The following is a 20,655-nucleotide window of genomic DNA, read 5'->3' on the forward strand; positions in this document are numbered from 1 at the left end:
ATCACCAGGGTACATGGGATAAACCCAACGAAGGTTGCATAAAAACCCATATACCCCGAGTGATGCTGCTACAAATTATAGTATAAATACTTCTAACAGCATAAATTTTTGCTGTACCAAACCTCTTAAACAGTCTTAAACATACATACATTTAGACAATTTGTTGGGAATGTTTGTTTGTTTCATGCAGCAATATTCCAGCTAGGTGATGGTGGTTTGTAAATAATCCAGTCTGAACCAGGCAATGCAGTGATTGATATCATGAGCACCAATCTACGCAATTGGGATACAATGACAGGCATCAACAAAGTCAGCGAGCCTGAACAGCCTATCTTATGACAAGAATAGCCGCCTTAATGGCCAGTATGGATGGCTGAAGACCTTGTTGGGAATGAAACAGGTAGAGCCATTCACTTAAAGAAAACTAACAGAAGCAGTCCACATTCGCCACCACAAGCCATAAATCAACAGAGATCAAGGCTATTTCATCCCACCCGCCTACTATGAACTCATCAAACAATAATCACTTATCCTGTTTATTGGCTTCATGACCCTATTGGCTTTCAGCTATGTGTTTTCTGTCCATCGTGTTGTGACAGCACTATCCCTTTGTTGTCAACACCTACCTATGTTATCCGACTCATGTATACTATTGTTGTTACTGATAATCCTCTACTGTTAATCCTCCACCTACTATATATATTCTGCACTATGTCCCCCATTCTAAAAGAACTCACCGAATAAAATAAAAAATAAAAAATAAATCACCAATCACCCGAAACCAATAATGGAAGGACTAAATATTTTTCAGTGGAACGCCAACGGACTCACCTCCCACGGCCATGAACTAAAAACTAAATTTAAACTAAATAAAGGCCCTCACATTGCTTGTATACAGGAAACCAAATTCTCAAAAAAATCCAAATTCACACTACCTAACTACAACTCAGTTAAAACTGACAGAGCTAAACCGAAAACAAGAAGAGCCGCAGGAGGACTAATCATATTTATCAGGGAAGATATAAATTACGAAGAAATAAAAATAGACACGCCAAACCTAGAAGCCAACGGCATTAAAATCACATTAAATAACCGAAACATAAACATCATAAATATTTACCACTGGGCGGAACAAAAAGTCCAACCTGAGGATCTAAACAAACTACTCCAAATAAGAGATAAATCTACTATATTCCTAGGAGACTTTAACGCTCACCATCCTACATGGAGCATTCATAATAAAATAGATAATCATGGCAAATTAATCTCCGAATGGATAGAAACAAACGACCTAGTACTCCTTAATAGCAACCAACCCACGAGGTACGATAAGATAAACCAAAAAATGTCGGCTATCGACCTAACCATATGCACCGCAGATCTAGCCCAAAGCACTCAATGGGAAGTGCACGACGTCCCGCTAGGTAGTGACCACTTCCCCATAAACATAACCATAGGAAATACAAACGTACCAATCCAAACAGAAAACCAAGAACCAAAATTCCATTACAATAAAGCTAACTGGGACCAATTCCAAGATATCTGCAACGAAGCTAACTTAAACGAAATAGAAAATAAGGATCCAGAAACCTATTGTAAAAACTTAACAGACTATATAATAAACCCAGCCAAAACCTCCATCCCCTTCAAAACATCTAAGACAGGCAAACCGACGGTACCATGGTGGAATGAGGTAATAGAACAGACTAGACGAAAACGTAAATCAGCCTTCAATAAAGCAAAACGCGACTACAAATATTTAAACATAGCCCACGAACTAAACCACCAGGTTCAAAAACTAGACCAAATAGCCAAAAGTAGAGACTGGAAAAAATTCTGCGAAGGTATAAATAACCGTACAGATGCCAGAACGGTCTGGCGCAAAATCAACGCCATTAGAGGCTTAAAACGACATAAAAAAAACCTAACATTAACAACTCAACCAACCCCGCCCAAAAAGCAAATAATCTCGCCAACCACTTTTCGGCCGTTAGCAGTAACAGCAACTTCAGCCAAAAATTCCAAGATAAACTTAAAACAGAAAACAAACCCACAAAAGAATCAAACAATAACAATCTAGAAATAAATCAACCCTACACAATGGAGGAGCTCCTCTACGTAATCCAAAACAGGAAAAAGGGCACAGCTCCAGAATTAGACCTTACCTCTTACCAAATAATTAAAAAACTCCCCCTAAAACTACTCCAGGCACTACTCAAACTATACAATCTCATCTACCTAAACGGACAGGTTCCTACTCCTTGGAAACAGGCCCTAGTCATACCAATCCCTAAACCTAATAAACCAGCTAATCAAGCTAACTCATATAGACCAATATCCCTAACTTCAAACTTATGCAAAGTAATGGAATCAATGGCTAAAAATAGATTACAACATTACTTAACCCAAAATAACATCATAAACCCAGATCAAAGCGGTTTCACTCCTGGCCGCTCAACCCTAGATAACCTCGCCCGACTAGAACAAGATATTAAGACAGGACAACTTAATAAACAATATACCACAGGCACCTTCTTAGACTTCTCTAAAGCTTTCGACATGGTATGGCACGACGGGCTAATACAAAAACTTTAAAAAATAGGACTCAAAGGTCAGATAATAAACTACATCCAGGACTTCCTAAACAATCGTAAAATAACCGTGGGTATAGACCAAACTCTATCGGACCAATGTCCCCTAGAAAATGGCACTCCACAGGGCAGTGTCCTCAGCCCCACCCTCTTCAATATAATGATAAACGATCTATTCAAGGGCCTATCCCCTAAAGTAAACACATCAAAATTCGCGTATGATGGAGCCATCTGGATCCGCACTAAAAGCATGAAAATGGCCCAAAATTTACTCCAAAAATCTCTTAATAAAATACAACAATGGGCTGACAAATGGGGCTTCTCCCTTAACTCAGAAAAAACAACAGGAATAGTATTCAAACATAAAAACATGAAACCCACCTCCCTAATCCTCCAGCTAAACAATCAAACAATCAAATTTCAAAAACAAACCAAATTCTTAGGACTTATTTTCGATGAACATCTCACCTGGGATGCTCACATCCAAAACCTAACAACTAAATGCAGTAAAGACCTAAACACCCTTAGATGCCTAACTGGCTCTAACTGGGGAGCCTCCAAAGATACTCTCCTCTCTCTCTACATATCACTAATTAGATCAAAATTAGACTACGGCTGCGCCATATACAACACCCATAACAACTCCCTATCTAAAAAACTTGACTCAATACAATATCAGGCTCTCAAACTAATTACACGCACCCAACATGGCACCTCCTACACCTCATTTCAGGCCTTAACAGGAGAGATGCCACTAAGTCTACGCAGGGAACAGCTAAGCTCAAATTTCTGGGTCGCGTCCCAATCAAACCCTCTCATCCAAAACTTAATAAACCAAAACATCAGCCCTAAAAACCAAGCTCTAGCTCGTAAACACCCCTTACTTACCCCAATATCCCAAAGAATAACAAACTACCTAAATGAACACCAAATTAAAAATCTTAAACAAAACTGCAAACAATCAAATATCTTCACCCCTAAACTTAAAATACCCAAAATAGACACAACACTAGCTAGCCAAATAAATAAACAAACCGACCCAAACATAGCTAAAACTACCACACTAGCATACATACACGAAAATTGGCCAAATTGGTGTCACATTTACACGGACGGATCCTCAGATCCGACCTCAAAACACACAGGTTTCGGAGTCCATACCACAAAACCAACTAAAACCACACCATCCTTCCGACTCCCAAATAACCAATCAATATTCACGGCAGAACTAATGCGCATGGCCTCAGCCCTCCATAATCAAGAATCCAAAAACCACAAAAAAATTCTAATACTTACCGACTCCCTAAGTGGACTGCAAGCCCTCCAAAACAAAAATACCAAAAACCAACCTAAATTAATAAATCAAATACTTAAAAGTTCCAACGACCTAACTAAGGCAGGCAAACAAATAACCTTCTTGTGGATCCCCGCCCATGTAGGAATATACGGTAATGAAAACGCCGATAAAGCAGCTAAACTATCCCTCAAAATCCCAGAAATAAGCTTAAACTTACCAATTTCAAAATCAGAAATTAAAAAGTGTAAACAAGCAAAAAATCACCAAAAAATGGCATAACCTTTATTTAAACTCAAATAGCCAAATCAAAAAAGTGCTCAGCAAACCACTGACCAAACCAAAAATTCTCCATCCATCAAAATAATCGACAGAGTAATCACTAAACTCCAAACAGGACACACCAACCTAAATAACCACCTAAAAAAAATAAAAAAACACACTACAGGTAACTGCCCACATTGCAAACAACCAGAAACACCAGAACACGCACTCATCCACTGCACATACTACTTCACACATCGAACCGCATTACAAACCACCCTCAATCTAAACAAGGCTCTCACTCTAGAAGCAATACTAAACCCACAAAATAAACTAGAAAACTTCAAGGCCTTAGGCGTATTCTTAATCAAAACGGAACTAATAAAACGCATCTAAAAACATAATAACCTACCAAATCAAAATCACATAAATAAACAAACATCCACCATACCCAGCTCCCCTAGTTCTCCTCCCCAGCCCCATCGGCATCTATTCCAAATCTCAAAATTCCCAAATCATATATAAGCAACCCCTAAAGCCCCCTCTTAGGATTGCACAGGCCACCTTCGCCCCTTTCGGAAACACATTAAATGGCCTGGCCGGGCCTGTGTGCGAAATACGCATCAGTCGGAAAGCGCACGTTAAATCTCCAAAGTAAGTAAGTAAGTACCCCCATTCAGTCTTGCTTGACAACGGTATAAGGATCTATACCCAAACGTCGCTTTTCACAGTATCAAAGACGTTGTTATCCATAAAAATTGTGTCTATCAAGTACTCAATGGACATTATCTGGAGTCTTGCACAGAATTAGTAAAATCCTAATACTTTATTTTGTAAGTCCAGTTGATGCCGGATAAGTCTTATATATCTTAATCTTATAGCAACTTCTGCAAACGTTTGCTAATCCTTTGCCTCATTGTTTTTCTGTCATTGAAAAGTTTTGTTCTGATTTTCTTGTACGCTGCCTGCTTGTCGAGATGTATCAGGCAGTTGGGCCTAGACTGATCAAGGAATGCCATTATTTCCTTTTTACCTGTATAAAAAAGATCACACAACATTGATGAATTGATTGAATTAAAAAAGCAAAAACAGAAAACAGTATAAGCAATCTCAGAAAGAGTAGAATAAAAGTGACAGCATGGGTAAGTATCATTCTGAAATATCTTAACTATCCTGGTCAGTTTGTACATAATCATAGACCTGACCAGGCACACCAGTGGTTGACAGCATTATAGATGTAATCTTAATTTCAATCATTAATGACAAATATATACATGCGCAAATTTATAAACTTCGATAGTGAAATTGTTCAATTAATAAATAAAAGATTTAAAAACATGTGTTAATAGTCTTTGTATTTTTCTTCATTGGTTGAAACATATTTTCCTGCTGGAAAAATATAATGTTGCCGGCAATCTCACAATCTACTCGGTATTCCAAAAATGTATTTAATAAAGTAAAAATATCCTTTATACTTATCATTACTCATACTATTCCTTGGTGATAAGCAAAAGTATGAGTCAGCATAAGATAAAATTATTATATATTTTAACCTGCCACACTATGATGATCAGGCTAACCTACATGCACGTTCAGTCCTATAGGTTTCATTTCGACTTGTGAGTTGATAGGTCAGAACAAGGCAAATACTAGCAATATATATATTTTTCACTTAAGAATTGAATGCAGAATAGAGCCACCCTAGCTCACCTGAAAACATTTGTATAATTCAAACAAAGTTTAATCTTTCTGACCATTTTGATTAAAAACAAAGTTGGAAGCATGCTTGATCACAAATGAGATTAAGATAGATGGCCTCTGTAACATGCACTTAAAAAATATGCATATTCATCATTTCACTTCAAACTTGACAAAGTGCAGGATTTTGCAGCAGTAGCAGTAAAGCTCAGACAAAACTGGAGCATGGAGCTGTTGAATGATACATACATAAGAATAAACTTTGCCCTTGTGATCTCCATTTTCTCTTCCTCTGACAGAAAAGAAATCCCCAAAAAAGTTCTGAATGGACGCTGTATCCATTCTAGTCCATGTAACTGGAATGTTGATTAAGACCTTAGTATGAGGATGTTTGATTCTCAGCTCAGCTTCCACACAAAACATTGGTAAATTCTAAAAACTGAAATCACATTCAAGTGCAAGATTTTCAAACATACAAACCAGTCACAAGTACATGTTTTTACTTGTGTCATAGAAGGCTTTGTTCTCTTTTGGGACCAGAAATTTGATTTTCAAGGTGGTAGGGAAACATTGGCTGATTCTACTCGCCCCAACTTGTTACTTTCCAGATGAGTATATCGTTAATATACAGACTTAACTAGCTATTAAAGATTTACTAGACCTGGGTTTCTGTGACAAAAGTAGACAGATTGCCCAAAAGTTAAGGTATCATAAGGATTAGTAGAAATTAGCCCTTTTTAAGGGTTTTGCTATATATTATCATAAGGACTAGTGGACCAAAACTGTTAGTTTCTATTGCTGTTAATATGGCAAAACAAATGCAAACCACTGACCGGAGACTGCAGCTGTCTTTTGACCCACTGCACTGCCTTGACATTCTACCATGACAATATTCAACATGATACCTACTTGAAATAAGTATTAACTGATCCAGAGGAGAGGTAAATGTGCAGCTATTGTATAAATACATTTGGATTCAAATGTCTGATCCAATTATTTGTAAATGCTAGTACCAATGACATTAATGATGCCAAGTACTAAGTTACACCTTTTTTATTACTATACTAGGGAAAAGTAATGTGTAGCCTAAAGTTTGTGAGTAGGAGTTATGTATACTTATTTGTTTGGGAATGTGTTGCTTTGTGGTGTCTCTTAACTTAACAATAACATGCAACTTAGAGCCTTGTTTGCTGCCATTACAGGCAGCCCATTCAAATGAGTTTGCATTGAATCATGACAGAATGAAACAATAACCTTATATTTTGTTGAACATTAGTTCTCACTGTCAGTGTCAAAAGTGGAGGCATGTGCCCCTGTGGCTGGTTTTGAAGATGTGATGGTAGCTGTTGCTGCAAGAAAGTCAAATGTACAATATATACTAAAGGTAAGAAGGGGTGTACAGGGCATAAATACAGAAATTGTATCTGTATTGATTCATAAATTTAGAATATGTTGTGTACTTGGCACCAATTTCAATTCAGTCTACCTAATGTTCAACAAAATATAAGGTTATTGTTTCATTCTGTCATGATTCAATGCAAACTCATTTGAATGGGCTGCCTGTAATGGCAGCAAACAAGGCTCTAAGTTGCATGTTATTGTTAAGTTAAGAGACACCACAAAGCAACACATTCCCAAACAAATAAGTATACATAACTCCTACTCACAAACTTTAGGCTACACATTACTTTTCCCTAGTATAGTAATAAAAAAGGTGTAACTTAGTACTTGGCATCATTAATGTCATTGGTACTAGCATTTACAAATAATTGGATCAGACATTTGAATCCAAATGTATTTATACAATAGCTGCACATTTACCTCTCCTCTGGATCAGTTAATACTTATTTCAAGTAGGTATCATGTTGAATATTGTCATGGTAGAATGGAGCTAAGGCGCTTGTTTCAAATTATATGAGATATCTCAAACAGTGAGACTACCTCAAGTTTCAAAACGGAGTAGGTTTCTATTCTACATGACTGATTGTTAGTCAAATAGTCAATTTACTTCTGTGATGAAACACTGCACTAAAAGAAGTTAAGGCTTTGAAATCAATAAGTCAATCCTGTCATCACTGACACTAAGGTATAAACACTATTTAATAATACAGATACAGAAGGTTCATACTCCAATCACAATTTCTTACCTCAAAGGATGTAGACCTAGATCTGAACACAATTTTATTTAGTACGTGTGACTTCATGTTTACACTGACAGACATACAACAACCAGCTATATCGCTGAGTAAAATAGTTCCTCAAAAGGAGAGGTGACATGGGCGTATGGATGCACAACTTGCTCTTCAGAAACATCTTACGCAGCACATGTGTTCAAATCATATCCTCATTAGATGAGAAAGGTCTGTAAAGAACTACCTCAGTAAGTCAGTCACAATGACAGCGTGTCGTACCAGACGTCAAAATGGCCAATACGATAAACGTCACGGGAGATATTTCCAAAGTTGTTAATGAACCTGTGGCGGTTACATGTGTTAGTCATCATTCATCAACTGGCCGATCATTGAAAGGTGAATAAAGATGCGTCAAACAGACAAAGGTAAATTCATATATTGCTGGAGATGGTCAATGACAGCCTAGGCATTGATCGAGTCGATACTACGATAGTTTAGATGTGCATTTCTTCGTTTGTTCATTAGGATGGGCCGTAGCGAGGATATTTGTGAACAATCATGCAGTCACGCTCTATGACATTTCTCAAAGTATACTGAAACGCTGAGACCAAAAATAAAGGTTCTAAATGATCAGAAAGAATGCTTGTGCATGTTTTCGTGCTAGGGAATTCCGAGGTTTTTCCCCAGAAATGTGGAAGTACTCCGTCAGTGTTTACGTCATTTCAAGAACATGGTCTCATGAAAAACGTATTAATGTCAAATTGTGTCGTTCATACAGTTATGAACGTCAATTTTGCGGTCATGTGACCGACCTCTCGTCCAATGGAAAAGCTGCATATCGTGTAACCTTCAAATTAAAAAAATATTCAACAGTGAGACTACCTCAAATTTCAAAACACAGCAGGTTTACTTACTGTTTCGTCAAACTGTCATGATTTAGAAGAATTTCCTATGGGTGTTTATAAAATCATGTTTTGTCCCATGCAAACCCCTGTTACATAAATTCTTGTTAAATGATGTCTTAGAAAAAGTTACACTTACCATTATCCATGGCATTCAACATCCTGCCCATCACCGAAACCTCCCGTATTCCCATTGGGCACTGATAGTTGTCTTTGTTGATATGGGCTTCATGGCCCATATGGTCGAGGAAGGCTTTCTGGTCAGTGGGGCTCATGTCCAGGCTTGCGTAATACGTTGATATTCTGTGGCGATTAGGAGTGGCGTTAACCCACACCCCAGCTTGCACACATACATCCCTAACAGAATGCCAGCCAGAGCAATGGCTGGACGAACCTTTCGTAGCAAAAAGGAAGACGTTGGTGTCTTGTATTCCATTTTCTTTTCTTCCTTTAAGGAGTATTTCTGTTGCCGGGATAATGTCCTCTGGTATCAGTACTGGTACGAGTTTTCTACCCTTGCCTTATAAAAAAGAATTTGTGAAGAGTTGGTTTACAAACTGGTCATAAACGATGGGATTTTGTGTTTGCGAACTGAAATCTTGATGACCTAATTTCAACTTTCAACTTTCACAAAGAATAATTTGGAGCTGTTAGTCAATTTAACTGTGACAGTATAGTTAAATACCCAAATGAAGTGAAAAATTATTTTCTTTGAAGAAAATAAAAAATAAAACCTTCTATTATAACACACTATAAGATATGAGTGAATGTATTTCTTAAATCAAGAACCTTGGCAACATTTATATTGGTCATGGAGAAATAGTCATGAATTTTGAACTGCATTTCTGTATTTAGTTATAGTTAGATCTGCAAAAATCAAGAGCCAAAAGGCTCTGAAGCTCACCTGATTTTTTTGTATTGCAATCTTTTAGATAATTTCCAAATGCAAATAAGGATATATGCAAAATATTAGGGTGAGTGAATATTGTTTACTGCATGTCAGCATTATTCATGCTGTCATGGCAATCTGGACTAGACAATCAAATGATTGACATCATGAGCATCGATCTATTCAATTGGTATATAGAAACATGCATCAACCAAGTCAGCAGGCCGTCCCACCTAATCCTGTTAGTCACCTCTTACCACAAGCATAGTTGGCTTTTACAACAAGCAGGTTGAAGGCCTATTCTAACCCTATTCTAACCCAGATCTTCACAGGTATGTCTGCATGTAATTGGATCTAGGCAACAAAAATGATATATGCATTTCTGGTTGAATGACCCTGTCCCCAATTTCTTCTAATCATGTATAATTATTTAACACATGCTTCTCTGTGATAGTAGGTCACTGTGACCTTGTTCTTATACACAAGTCATTCAAAACCTTTCCAGGACCTATAGTTGACTTAATTTCCTGTGATCACTGATACATTTTCAGCAGCAAGTACTTGCCTTACTAATGGGATCGGTGGTCCGGCTTGCTGACTTGGTTGATGCATGCAATCTAAACCCAATTTCAAAGTTTCTCATGATGTCAATCACTGGATTGTCTGGTTCAGATTCAATTATTTACAGAATACTGTAGTGCAGCATTAATAAACAAAACAAACGAACAAAATCATTGACAAAGGAGTAAATGCTTCAACATAGTATGAATATGATCTGCCTAAACTGGATTAATCCCTATTTCTGTCAAATATGTTCCCAAATATATAATGTTAATTATCAAGTTCAATCTGCCCAATCTGGATTACAGCCTGAATTAAACAAGTTAACATTGAAATGGATGCTAACTAATCTCTATTAACCTTTTATACATGGGTGGATGCCATTGTTCATGACTCAAAACTTGTTATTCTATCGACTGCACCACTATCCATTTATTGATATGTTTAATTTGCCAATGTTTCAACAATTTTTCAAATTGCGGGGAAAAAATAAAAAGACTGCATTGCTGTTGCCATGGACACATATAAGATGTTCTGAGAAAATGATTTTGATATGATAATGGACTTTGAAGTTCAGTAACAAAGAAAGATGGACAAGTCTCCTGACAAATGCTCAAATTTCTTTCAGCAAAATGAGCTAACAACTGTTTTGATAGAAACATAATTCTTGTGAATACCAAACTTTTTTTACATCGTTGCCATAATCCTGCATTTGAGGTGTCATCACACATAATGAATGAATTGATGAAGGTAGTTAGTAGTGTGACCCAGAAGCAAGATGAACTCATGATGGGGACAGACAGAAGCGTCGCAGACAACCAAAACATAAAAGAAAAGAAGTGACTTTTATGAACCATATGGGCACCACACACAAGGCAAAACACAGACAGAAGCGTCTTAGACAACCAAAACACAAAAGAAATTTCTCCACTTCATTTGAGACAGTTACTGTTATCTATGCACCTAACATATGAACTAAATTATAATTGTGCAGAGCAACTTGAGATCTTTCTACTATAAGCTTGACTGGTGGTGTATATTGTACAGCAAGTGTTGGAGCATGCAGGAAGCACTCCATATTATCAACCAGGTCAACGGGACCTTCAAGAGGCTTCACAGTGAAGATAGATTACTTTAAGTTAGTAAGGTAGAATGTTAGTAAATGTTGGTACCTGTAAAGAAAGTCGTCAAGTCATCATTGAAGAGCCCCCTTCAAAGGCACCATATGTTGGATTGAGTAGTTTTAGGCTTTGGGATGAGTCATGGGATGAGTCATGAAACCGCATCAGACAGTCGTCTCAAGCCATGTATAGATTGTGTCACTCAATATTCAGATCCTGGCTTATATTATCCAGGACGGGATGGTCAGTCTGGGCACAGTTCAGGCATCAGGCATAGGAATCAAGAAATAGTGAGTGAGTTGGGTTTAACGCCGATTTTAACAGTATTCCAGTTACATCACGGCGTTAATCAAGAAATAGATTCTGTTCACAGTGAAGAAAATTTACAGTCTGATGAAGCCATGTTGATTTGATTAAGAAGCGTGATTTTAGGGCGACCATCACCAGCTCCGACATAGTGATTATGTCAAATCATCAGCTATATAGAAACTTCAAAATGGGCCCAGAATTGAACACTTTAGGACAAAGAATATCACATTCTACACGGGATCCAATTAGTGCATGACTCCCATCTGAGACACAGTCAGCAGCATGGACACAGCTTGGAGGTCAGATGTAATGAGAATTGGGACCCGGTTCATCTGCAACAGCTGACTATGAAAAAAGACACTATTTTTCAGTTAACAGAAGAAGTTCAATACATTATGTTGGGTCTCAAACTGAGTGAGTGAGAGTAGGGTTATTCCACTATTAGCAATATTCCAACAATATAGTTTTTGCTTGTCAATCGGGACAAGAATCAGCTTTCACCAAACACAACTTTTCTGATTCAACTACATCATGTTGGAATATGACCAAATCAAGACAATCATATTGCCAGATTCAGGGAAATCCTATGTCTACTGGAGCATCGTTAGCTCAACATATTCAAAACACTACAGATGTGACACAGATTCATCTACTATGGTGGATATATTGCTAGGGAGTCTGACATACATACAAGTCATAACTTACAGTTGAACATTTCAACTTTGTCTCATACTGGTGTGTTGTCCTAATATTTCGTCTGCAAACATTTTAAGTATCCCATTTGGTGAACATGACAATTTAATGTCTTGAAGGGCATTTTATTTGTTTTCAATCTGCCACTTATCCCTCCCCAGACTCGATCTTTGTCATGGGATGGGGTAGCTTATATATCCTGCCTGGGAGACAAATGGCTACAGAATGGTCTCTCCAACACCTGGAGGTTTTCCATTTATTAATAATAACCAGCATGAAATACTCATATCCTCAACCAATACGACATGTCCGGTTCAAGATCTCCTCCTGAAACAAACACTACCACAGTTTTGAGTCAAAGTCAAAGTTGTTGCCACGATAACTTTTCAAAAATCCCAAACTATCAAAAGGAACCAGTTCACCACTAGACCTATCTATGTGCCAAGTTTGGTTATGATGTCTCTTCTCTTTTACATTTCTGCTCCTGAATCGAAACATTTCAGATGGACAGACAGCACCCATTCCTATATGTGGGTGGTTGCTCAAAGTGCACACAAGGAGTTGTATAATAATACTTAGAAGTATGTATTAAAAAGATAAGTCTTGAGTTTAGCTTTGAAAACAGAAATAGAAAAACAGAAAAAGGACTTGAGGCTGACATTTGGAACAGTGAGAAGCCTCTTCTTCTCAACTACTGATGGTCTGCTAAATAGGTTGGGGCCAATCCATGGCATGAGCTGAAGGTAAATGTCAGTGCCTTACATTCCATCATTGCCAATGTAATGACCTCAGAATGGGAGTGACATGTTCTTCCTTTTTGCATCAGCATTTTGCACTTGGTGCAGGTTGTTGCAGAGATCCTGTCAGATGTTGATAAGTAGACTATTACCATAGTCAATGCTGGATAGTACCACTGATCTGACAAGATGATTTGTAGCCTCAGTTGTTAATAACTGCCCAGACACACTTCATCACTGTCACATCTCAACAAGTTCCCATTTTTGCCAGTTGAATCTGGGAATGATGGTTTGATGATATCATTCTTCCTGGAGTATGATAGAACTCAACATACTTTAATGAACTGCGTTGTTTGAGGATCATTTGAGGGGTGTTCATTAAAGATTTCCGCTGACCCACTTCCGATGGACCTAGTGGAATGAAACTTGGCATAGGTACTAGTATTTCTCCACATAGGAACAACCAAGAGTTACACACTTCTCGACTATGGAGACCTTGCTTGTAAAAGCCCTCATTTTGCGTCTCAAACCAGGACTTGACTTCAGAAATCAGTGTTTCATCATATGTGAAACGTTTTCCCTTCAAAAATGACTTCATGGCTGGAAAGAGGTGGAAGTCAGATGGTGCAAGGTCAAGAGAATAAGGAGTATGTGGAAGGATTTCATAGCCACAGGGCCGCGCTTCTGTCTGGGCAACATGCGAGTTGTGTACTGGAGCATTGTCTTGCAGGAGACGGACACCATAGGTCAGCATGCCACGCCTCTTAAGCTTGATAGCGTCCCGCAATTTCCTGTGTGATAAGTCCGGTAAAAAAGTTTGCCTGGTTTATTTGGCACATGTCCAAAAGATCCTTTGAGCAATTGACTCGTTCCTGTTTTTGGAAAGGTGTGAGCAACCTGGGAATCCATTGTGCAGACACCTTATGCATGTTCAAATATAAAAACCTAATCACTGCTCGGTATTCTACTGGCTCCATTGTCACACCCTACTCGATCATAACACCTGTAAAAGTGGTAAGATTAATAGTTCGGTGCTGCAAATTCAGACATAACCCATAGATACATGTATCATTACACATGTGAAATTTCAACCAAATATGATAACCCTAAGTGGTTCAGGGGAAATATTTAATGAACACCCCTCTTATATCAACAGCTTGAATTACATTATAAGAAGTGGAGTTATACAGTCCAGCTGGAATGATGTCATCGGAAATGAAAATAATGACTAAAAAGCCAGTAGTGATGTCATCAAGTGACTGTCTGAAAGATGGCCACCAGCTGATCACTAGATGTCAGAACCCTCCAGTCCCTGTGGCATATTCAGGCAATGATGTAATAAAGGTTTGGTATACACAAGAATTATCTCATTGTTGATAATGCTAAGAATACTACCACTATTACATCAGAAGTACTCCCTCACATCTCCCTGCTTGGGGCTTCAGCAAGAGTTGTGGGCTAAGACATGACTTCTGAAGATTTAGTTGGGAGTTTTTACAGCCAAAACAAATATAATGGCAATAATATAATTAAGGTAGTATGTTTATAATTATTAACAAAGATAACTATTGTTTCATTTTACTTTAGGAATTACCATGTAGGTAAGCCAATTTGAATTGGCCAATCAGGTACTTCTCGGCCTCATCTTTATTTCTTCAATTTGATCAGAAGGAACCCACACTCCATCCATGGCTTCTTCCCATTCCTTTTCTTACATTCGGGATGGCTCATTCCTACGCCTGCCATTATAAAGGATGAGGCGAGCCACCACGAGGGATCTGAGCCAGGCATAGGAAGGTTGCGGGAATTGCTTTAAGTTGCAAAGCCGCAACACTTCCTTTGCTATGAAATCTCGAAGTAGCTTTAAAGATTCTTCATGGGGCAGGTTGCTCGGCCTCCTAGCTTTGTCCAGGGAAGTGGATATTTGATGATACCTCGATTCTGAAAAGATTTCTGGTGCTCGAAACGCATAAGCAATTTGAAATTTTTCCAATTCCTTAAATTTTTCATCCTGGATATTTTCTGTAAACAGGCCCTTCAGTGATTTAATGCTTCTTTGAATGATAGCATTGAGATTGAGTTTCAGCCCATGTTTTTCTTTTCCATTATCTGATTCAGCATGTTTATTGATTGCTTCTCTTAGTGTTGGCAATTTTTTTCTTAAGAACATGTCTTCTGTTCGAACATGATCAACACTCAGGTTTTGAAATTTGATAAACAGACGGGCCAGCTCCCTCATTTCTGTCATGACACATTTGCGCATTTCTTCTCTTTTCGAAGTTTCCGATTTTCTTAAGCTGAAGTGTTTATACCCGACTTGTTGTATCAAGTCATCAGATTGGCAGAGCTTGCCAACTTCTGTGTCCCTAAATTTCTGCAAAATTTGCTCATGAAACTCATAATCTTTGTGCCTATTGATTGGAACCAAAAATTTGGGGGACACCAGATCTGCTGTGTTGTTGTCACATGTTTTTCTATGACGATAAAAAGTTCTATTTGACAGAAAACGGTTACACTGACTACACATTTTTAATGAATCTTCGTGTTTTGGTTTTCTCTCCCTCATCAAAAGGATGTCTTTTTCTTCTTTTTGATTTCTAAAAAGTTCTAAATTATATTCCACCATTCCTTCTCTCCGTTTTGGATAAAAAAAATTGGTGCGTTCCGTTTTAGTTTTGGTCAAAATGACCTTGACTTCATCAACCATATGGTGCTGTCTTATGATATGTCGATTGAGCTTCCCCCGCTCACAATCTTCTTGCAGAAGGTGCAGAATCTGTCAGGTTTCTGAGAAAGAAAATCTCATTTACATTGTACTGTAAAAAAACAACCAACGATATGTCATTGTACATTGTATCCAAGTGGGTAATCAACCCAGACGTTTGGTGTAACGAGCGGACGTTTTAACCACTAGGCTACCCCACTGACCCAAGTAACATACTAACGACACACCCAAAATCAAACTCTTCACAAGTAATTTCATGAATGAATGACCTTCAAAATGACTGGTATTTTACACAAACTAGACATGTGTAGTGTTTACTCATATTTACTCTTGTGGCCTTGACCATATGCGAAGGACACCCAAAAGAATGTATTAAAGAGATCAAATACTAGCGATCATCTTTAAAATCTCTAACATCTGTTGGGAAACAAAATGTGGCCTTAAAGCTCAACTTCAAGAAAACATATTAAGTAAGCGCAATACCTTGGAGAATAAACGGAACATTTTTGCTCCTTACATGAGCCAAGCTTTACATAATTGCCAAGAACTAAGATGCCATTGTACATGGTTGGCATCTGACCTCACTTTGATAACCACATGATACACTGTAAGCAGACCTGACCTGCTTACTTAAGAAACACTTGTCTGAATGATAAATTACATTGTACTGGATCTGCGTCATGTGATTCATTTTATTGTTTCCAAAATACTCTCCATTATTTCCAGATACAAATGGGACACATTTCTGCATTGATTTGCAGCAGTTTACAAAATAGGAAACACTGCATTATATCATATCTATCATGCTGCTTTGTCCCTCTTACAAAGAAACTCTGCAACCTATTACCATTGCATATCAAATTTCAAAGGAATATTATTATCAAACTATGTTGGAACTGTATAAGCATACCATTTACATCATATTTATGCAAGTAAGGTTCCAAAAGAATTCATTTTCCCACTTCATTTAACTGTCACAAAATACTTTCACATTTCTATTTACACTAACTTAACTAGGTTTTTCCACATATGACTTTGTGACGCAATACAAGAAACCATTTTTGTGCCTATTGATTGGAACCAAAAATTTGGGGGACACCGGATCTGCTGTGTTGCCGTCACATGTTTTTCTATGATGATAAAAAGTTCTATTTGACAGAAAACGGTTACACCGACTACACATTTTTAATGAATCTTCGTGTTTTGGTTTTTTTCTCCCTCATCAGAAGGATGTCTTTTTCTTCTTTTTGATTTCTAAAAAGTTCTAAATTATATTCCACCATTCCTTCTCTCCGTTTTGGATAAAAAAAATTGGTGCGTTCCGTTTTAGTTTTGGTCAAAATGACCTTGACTTCATCAACCATATGGTGCTGTCTTATGATATGTCGATTGAGCTTCCCCCCGCTCACAATCTTCTTGCAGAAGGTGCAGAATCTGTCAGGTTTCTGAGAAAGAAAATCTCATTTACATTGTACTGTAAAAAAACAACCAACGATATGTCATTGTACAATGTATCCAAGTGGGTAATCAACCCAGACGTTTGGTGTAACGAGCGGACGTTTTAACCACTAGGCTACCCCACTGACCCCAGTAACATACAAACGACACACCCCAAATCAAACTCTTCACAAGTAATTTCATGAGCGAATGACCTTCAAAATGACTGGTATTTTACACAAACTAGACATGTCTAGTGTTTACTCATATTTACTCTTGTGGCCTTGACCATATGCGAAGGACACCCAAAAGAATGTATTAAAGAGATGAAATACTAGCGATCATCTTTATAATCTCTAACATCTGTTGGGAAACAAAATGTGGCCTTAAAGCTCAACTTCAAGAAAACATATTAAGTAAGCAAAATACCTTGGAGAATGAACGGAACATTTTTGCTCCTTACATGAGCAAAGCTTTACATAATTACCAAGAACTAAGATGCCATTGTACATGGTTGGCATCTGACCTCTCTTTGATAACCACATGATACACTGTAAGTAGACCTGACCTGCTTACTTAAGAAACACTTGTCTGAATGATGAATTACATTGTACTGGATCTGCGTCATGTGATTCATTTTATTGTTTCCAAAATAATCTCCATTATTTCCAGATACAAATGGGACACATTTCTGCATTGATTTGCAGCAGTTTATATCATATCTATCATGCTGCTTTGTCCCTCTTACAAAGAAACTCTGCAACCTATTACCATTGCATATCAAATTTCAAAGGAATATTATTATCAAACTATGTTGGAACTGTATAAGCATACCATTTACATCATATTTATGCAAGTAAGGTTCCAAAAGAATTCATTTTCCCCTTTCATTTAACTGAAGTCCATAATGAAAGCAAAAAATAATAATACTTTCAGTGCCAAATATCACAAAATACTTTCACACACTTCTATTTACACTAACTTAAATAGGTTTTTCCACATATGACTTTGTGACGCAATACAAGAAACCATTTCAACTTTTACTTGGAACTTGTTTCAATGCCTGAGATAGACTTTCATTACATACTTTCTTTGACGTTGTCTTTGACCATCCTCCAGCATCACTGGCATCCTCCTGAATCATGGTAAGAGGGACACTATTGGGCATCTGCACACAAGAGATGATGTGCAGACTTGCATACATACTGTGGTTTGGGACACACAGGCTAGCTAGACAGTTCAGCTGCAGTGTTATAGCAGTAGTTGTGGTTACATATTAGTAGTAGCTGTAGTAATAGTAGTAGTAGCTGTAGTAATAGTAGTAGTAGTAGCTGTAGTAATAGCATCAGTAATTGTTGTAATAGTAGTAGCTGTAGTGATAGTAGTAGTAGCTGTAGTAATAGTATCAGTAATTGTTGTAATAGTAGTAGCTGTAGTAATAGTAGTAGTAGCTGTAGTAATGGTATCAGTCGCTGTGGTAGTTGTAGTGGTAGTGGTAGTGGTAGTAGTTGTAGTTGTAGTTGTATGTTCTTAATTGAGTAACCTTCTCTGCTCATACTCTCATTTGGGTTTACCTTTCAATTTATTAAACTCATGCTATCTATACATTTGTGAGTAATAAATATCACAATACATTTAAAAATTCTGTTACATACAATTATCATATAATATACCTACATATATTGTGTATTTGTACTACAACATGACTTATTTGTCAAATATGATCTTAAAGAAAACACACACTAACCAGTTTCTAAATGCTAATCTGATAATTGATAATCATCCCCTGGTCTTTGTTTGTAGACACTACATGTGTAACCAAAAAATGATCACGGTTACCAAAACATTTTACAAATCAAACAAATCATTTTTTGACAATCATGTCATTGTTATTGATTGGTTCATTGAAAGCAAATTTATTACCAAACAATATTGTGAATGCCACCTGCAAGAAAATACAGAGAAACCACAAAGCAACACATTCCATCACAACTCAATATAAATGTATTGTGTTTCTATTCTCTAATTTCTTCTTTGGGATCTTCATTTATAGCATTAACTTTCAACATGAATCTAATGACAAGGATCCTGTAATTTCCATGCTTAATTTCAAACTCTGCGGAAATTGTATTTTTTTAACTAAACTGATCTTGTTCATGCCAAAAAAATGGAAGATGAATATAGCTACACACATGTATTTATCTTATTTCAACCTACCAAAGCAGTTTGGCAGGCAGAAAGCTGTAAACAATAAAGTCTGTAAAGTCTCAGTTACAGGTTATTTTACATATACCTAAGTAACAAAGTGTTTCCAAGTATAACACAGTGGAATAGATAGAACACAATATCATAATGAAGATGAATTGAAAAGCACCATACCTGATGTTTTTTCTCTTTGACTGCATCAAAGGGTGGGTCCACTGAAAGGTCTCCTTGAAATAAAAAAGAGGAGCAAAATATCATTTCATTTCAAACACTAGAAAGTGTTTGCAAGGACTTATAGAAACAGAAGCACCATAGTTAGGATGTATTTACACTTCAGGTTTAATGACAACACTTCCACATCAACATTAAGGAAAACAAATATGAAACAAAGTCCTGTGCCTCCAATTTAATAGTTTATATAAGAACAATTATTTACTTCTGGCATTATAAGGAGGTTAGGGCCTGTCATCAATAAGATGTTTTCAGTGCTAGTAACAGCTTTACATATCGATGGACAATGAACCATCACATAAGCTCACACTGACTGTGACAAGGTGTCAAAAGTCAAACATTCACAATTTTTGGTGACAGTAGTCTACTGACCTTTCTCTGAAACTTCGCTTCCTTTTTCGGCATTAAGTATCGCTTGTAAATTGAAGAAAAGACATGAATATTGCAGTAACAAAGCAAACCGTTCTAAGCTTATATTACACTAACAGGAAAGTTAAAATCACCTGCAGTGATATGACCTTGACCTTCAAACTCAACCATAACCTTCCAGGAAAGATTAAACTGAAAGCTTATGCGGTGTTACAAATGTAAAGCTACTGTTACATACTGTAAATACTGTCTGAAGTATAGTTTGGAAGTCTTTCAATGTGCACATGACCTTGACATTTGAGTGAGAGACTTTGGTTCTTCATTCTGCTTTGAACAGTATATCATTACACCTTAGCTTAATGAATAAGACTGCAAAGTCCAAAGCATGTCTCAGATGCTTATTGTGTGGCCAAAACCGCAACCATTGGTGTGGTGCAAACAAACTGAGAAACCTTGACATTTGACATGACCTTCACACATTGCAAGTATGGAAGAAG

General features: G+C 37.3%; 1 pseudogene; it reads right to left on the reverse strand.

Annotated features, from left to right (window-relative positions):
- Window positions 1-7,119: 7,119 nt before the first annotated feature.
- On the reverse strand, window positions 7,120-15,439 carry LOC139472752 (uncharacterized; annotated as a pseudogene).
- Between the last annotated feature and the right edge of the window lie 5,216 nt (window positions 15,440-20,655).

Source organism: Haliotis cracherodii, unplaced genomic scaffold, assembly GCF_022045235.1.
Source record: "Haliotis cracherodii isolate W230 unplaced genomic scaffold, xgHalCrac1.p SCAF_25, whole genome shotgun sequence".
NCBI lineage: Eukaryota > Metazoa > Mollusca > Gastropoda > Lepetellida > Haliotidae > Haliotis > Haliotis cracherodii.